Raw genomic sequence first — 5,325 nt, forward strand, 5'->3', positions numbered from 1 at the left:
CTAATTCCCCCCTCTTCTCTCTCTCTCTCTCTTTTTTCCTATGCAGGCTCTCAACAGATTGAATGGTACCCACCCACACTGAGGAGGACAGTGGGCTTTATTCAGTTTACTCATCAAACACACTCTCATGTGGAAACACCATCACAGATAAACCCTGAGATAATGTTTAATCTGGGCACCCCATGACCCAGTCAAGTTGATGCATAACATTAACCACCACAAATTCATCCTTTGTCATCTTGGCACCCATATGCATCTCCTTAAACCGTATTTAATTTCCTAATAAAGACAGTAAGAAGGTCATAATTCTGCCTAGCACAAAACAACTATCCTGACTACAACCAAAAATGCACTAATTTCTTCTCCAGAAAAAGAAGTGAAGTCCTTGAGTGATGTTTACTCTTCTCCTTGACATCCTGGAGCTTAAGTACCATGATGTAAAATTAACAATACTTAACTTCTATGATACAGAGTCATACACCTTATGTTACATGATATAAGAATAAGAGAAAAAAAAAGAAAAAGCAAACAATTAAAACTGTATATTTTGTTTAAATACAAAAGAAAATAAATTTATATGTAAATATAAAGCAGGTAGCTTATTTATAGGCTACATATACATAAAAACATGTACATAACAAAATAAGGAGGAAATACTTACGACAGTTACAGTCCTAGTTTCTGTAGATTGTCATGTTGTCACAGCATTTATAATTATCTTCTTCCACTACCCATTCTTTGTTCTCTTTGCCCTCAGCAAGCACCTCAGCCAATCATGGTCTTTGCCTGGTGGGGTGATCCAACCTGTCATTTCACAAGAGTCTGTGCCATTATTAGTTCTGCCTGATTTGAGTTGTTGTAGTTTGTCATTGACCTTTATCACAGGTCATGGTAATACTAAGAGACACCCTAAGAGAGTTCCTGTATTCCAGACGTATTCTTCCTTACCTCCATCGTGGAGCAGTAATTTAATTTCCTCTTGGTAGTCAGGATCAATCATCCCGGCCAGCACAGTAACTCTCTTTCACTGTTGGCCTGTTGATTCAGTGTCATGAGGAGCCCAAAGCAGCTGAGTGGCAATCTTAATTTCCATTTCCATGGAATCAGTTTTGTGTCTCCTGGTAGAAGCATTCCTCCCCCTGGAACTAAGATGTTTAGGCCAGCAGGGCTAAGGTTGCAGGAATAGGAAGCAAAAATTTTGCTAGTAAGTCACTAAGAGTAATAATGAGTGGGGCCACTTCCGTTTCCACCCCTTGATTCCTCGACCCCCGAACCTTGGATATGGGAGAAACAGCACCACATACTGGGCACTAAGTCAGACCATGTACACGCTCCTGCTGAACCTCGCCCAAGCCCTGCAAAGAGTTGCACCTAGCTGGCATTGCGAGTCTTCAAAGGCCATTCCACTGGTCTATAAAGTCAGCTGCTTCACGACGGTCTGGACCACGGTAAGACCAGTGAATTTGAGAATAAGCATAATTCTGCGTCCATGTCTGATGCCCATTTAAAACAATAGTTCTTAGTTTTCTGTTCAAGCACTCGGTAATTATTGCTAAAACACTGAAATTTTTAAAACACCTCTGAGAGGATTAAGAAAAAACAACAAAAAATCCATTTCTTCTCTACAAAAGTGGAGCTGCAGAGAGTGACATATGGCCATTTTCAATACCACAGAAACTGAATAGTGATTTTCTGCAACTTTAAAATTTATATTAAGAGCCTGAGTTTTTGGAAAGAACTATACCACCCACTGGCAGATATTATCTGTCATTAAGCCTCTCTTTATTTTACCTTTCATCTAGAAACTATGAGCATGTCTGAGTTCTTTATGCTTAAAAGCAATACATATGCCATTATTTCAAACACATTAAAATACATAGAAATGGTGAAGGGCAAAAACAAAAGTAGCAGTCTCTGGTTATCATTAGTTATACACTTGATTATCATTTTTTTAAAGTATTTTAATACCTTTAATAAAATGCCCTGAAGAATTTTTTATTTTTTATTTTTTTTAACATTTTTTATTGACTTATAATCATATTACAATGTTGTGTCAAATTCCAGTGTTCAGCACAATTTTTCAGTTATTCATGGACATATACACACTCATTGTCACATTTTTGTCTCTGTGAGTTATCATAACATTTTGTGTATATTTCCCTGTGCTATACAGTGTAGTCTATTCTACAATTTTGAAATCCCAGTCTATCCCTTCCCACCCTCCACCCCCCTGGTAACCACAAGTCTGTATTCTCTGTCTGTGAGTCTATTTCTGTCCTTTATTTACGCTTTGTTTTTGTTTGTTTGTTTGTTTTTGTTTTTGTTTTTCAGATTCCACATATGAGCGATCTCATATGGTATTTTTCTTTCTCTTTCTGGCTTACTTTACTTAGAATGACATTCTCCAGGAGCATCCATGTTGCTGCAAATGGCATTATGTTGTCAGTTTTTATGGCTGAGTAGTATTCCATTGCATAAATATACCACCTCTTCTTTATCCAGTCACCTGTTGATGGACATTTAGGCTGTTTCCATGTTTTGGCTATTGTAAATAGTGCTGCTATGAACATTGGGGTGCAGGTGTCATCCTGAAGTAGATTTCCTTCTGGATACAAGCGCAGGAGTGGGATTCCTGGGTCATATGGTTAAGTCTATTCCTAGTCTTTTGAGGAATCTCCACACTGTTTTCCATAGTGGCTGCACCAAACTGCATTCCCACCAGCAGTGTAGGAGAGTTCCCCTTTCTCCACAGCCTCTCCAGCATTTGTCATTTGTGGATTTTTGAATGACGGCCATTCTGACTGGTGTGAGGTGATACCTCATTGTAGTTTTGATTTGCATTTCTCTGATAATTAGTGATATGGAGCATTTTTTCATGTGCTTTTTGATCATTTGTATGTCTTCCTTGGAGAATTGCTTGTTTAGGTCTTCTGCCCATTTTTGGATTGGGTTGTTTATTTTTTTTCTTATTGAGTCGTATGAGCTGCTTATATATTCTGGAGATCAAGCCTTTGTCGGTTTCACTTGCAAAAATTTTCTCCCATTCCGTAGGTTTTCTTCTTGTTTTATTTCTGGTTTCCTTTGCTGTGCAGAAGCTTGTAAGTTTCATTAGGTCCCATTTGTTTATTCTTGCTTTTATTTCTTCTAGGAGAAAATTTTTTAAATGTATGTCAGATAATGTTTTGCCTATGTTTTCCTGTAGGAGATTTATTGTATCTTGTCTTATGTTTATCAAGACAGCATGGTATTGGTACCAAAACAGACATATAGACCAATGGAACAGAATAGAGAGCCCAGAAATGAACCCACAAACTTTTGGTCAACTCATCTTTGACAAAGGAGGCAAGAATATACATTGGAATAAAGACAGTCTCTTCAGCAAATGGTGTTAGGAAAACTGGACAGCAGCATGTAAAACAATGAAGCTAGAACACTCCCTTACACCATATACAAAAATCAACTCAAAATGGATTATCATTATTTTTTAAAAGTTACATTGTGTAATTTATTCTTTGCACTTTTTGAAATTTCAAATTTTCTACATGAATAAAATTTGCTCTCTTAAAGCTAAAAGAAAGTAGACAGTATTAAAAATAACTATGTTTAATTTTAATATGCCTTAACATCATAATTTAAAACACGCACATCATTCAAACTAGAAGAAAGCACTCTAAATATTTGTATCTGGATAGTAAAAATCTGGTTGTGTCTTTTTTCTGTCTTCATATGTTATAAGGGAGAACCTTACTATTTTCAATTATGAAAAACAATTTTAAATCTTAAACATAAAGACTACATTCAACAAGGACTTTATGATAACCTGTAGGACTGCTGTGGTTAGACACATGAGTGAGTCACAGCACGTTTATTCCAGGAGTTCCCATTCTAATGAACTTCTGTTTTCTTACCTGCCCACATAAAAAAAATGAAGAGAAAAATTACTTCTCACTGACAGAGAACACCAATATGTTGGGCTCCTTGGCCAATCTGAGTTGGCTTGGAATAATATTCAGTCTGTTAAACGTGTCTTGGCAGGAAGCATGGTGAAGTTTAAAAGGCATGATCCGGATAGAGTCAGACCCGTTTGGATTCGAATTCTCCTTCACTGCAGGTTTGCCTTGTAAATTCAGGCATTACATGATCCAGGTCTCAGTGTCCCCATTTTTAAACTGTGGAGACTAATGTTGAACTACTGAGTCATTGAGAATCAAACGAAGTGTGAGAGAGTACACGTCATATTTGTGGAAAGTCCCTGATACGTGGGAGTTTCTTCTTCTTCTTCTTTTTTTTTTTTTTGTCTTTATCTTGCAGGATTAACATTTTACATTAAAAATGATTTTCCCTTCTATTTGGTGCATCACTTTAGACTTTGCAACCTGCTCTCACACACCCTGTATTTCTCACAAAATTTAACAGGTATCAGGAGCATGTCAGGAGGTCTCAGGGGATCAAATGACAGCTTAGTAGGATGCAGAACGGGCTCCCAAGAGGAATGACTAGTAGATTCAATCTCAGGGCTCAGTGAGGCATGTTGAACTTTGTATAGAACAAGGCTGGGACTGATGACCAAGGGTCAAGCAGGAGGTAGTGGAAGAGGGCAAGGAAGAGCAGCTTGCCTGTCCTCTCAAATAGGAGGGGAGACCTCACATTGGCTGAATGCCTTCTCCACGTGAGCCAGTCCCTCTGAGATCTGACAATGCTTTCACTAACAACTGAGGAAACAAAGACCTAGAGGGGCGACTTGTTCAAGGTGATCCTGATGGAAAATGAAGAGGGCAAGGCTTAAGCCGAGGTGCATCTGGTCCCACCGCATGCTTCACTCCTTCCCGGGTATAGAAAAGGATGTTGATCTGCTTGGGATTGAGGTGGTCAAGGAATTGGATTTGTAGGATTAGGATTTAGATTCTAGAGAGAGGACCTTGACCTAGCTAAGTGAGATTTTAGGACTTGAGCTGGGACGGGCTTTGAGTCTATTCACTGAGACTAATGCCAAATCTTATATACTGAATGTGTAGAAAAGGGCCACTGAGAGTTTTCAGCCTGGTGGCTTTCAGTAACTCATCTCAGCCACGTTAGTCACTGCACTAGTGGCTGCCAGATGAAGCGTAGACTCCACCTGCTGGGAGACTCCACACCAAGATTCACAGCTGCTTCAGAATCTGGTTTGAGAATCATCAATAACCTACAGCTTAGAAGGGCTGGGATGAGCAGAGCTACAATTAAGGTCAGAAGAGCAGCAAGTGTTTCCATTTCACTGAGGAGGAAACTGAGGCTCACGAAGACTCTGGAGATCCGACTCCAGAGGCAAAGCCATGCAGACCTGGC

This window comes from Camelus ferus, chromosome 2 (genome assembly GCF_009834535.1).
Source record: "Camelus ferus isolate YT-003-E chromosome 2, BCGSAC_Cfer_1.0, whole genome shotgun sequence".
Lineage (NCBI taxonomy): Eukaryota > Metazoa > Chordata > Mammalia > Artiodactyla > Camelidae > Camelus > Camelus ferus.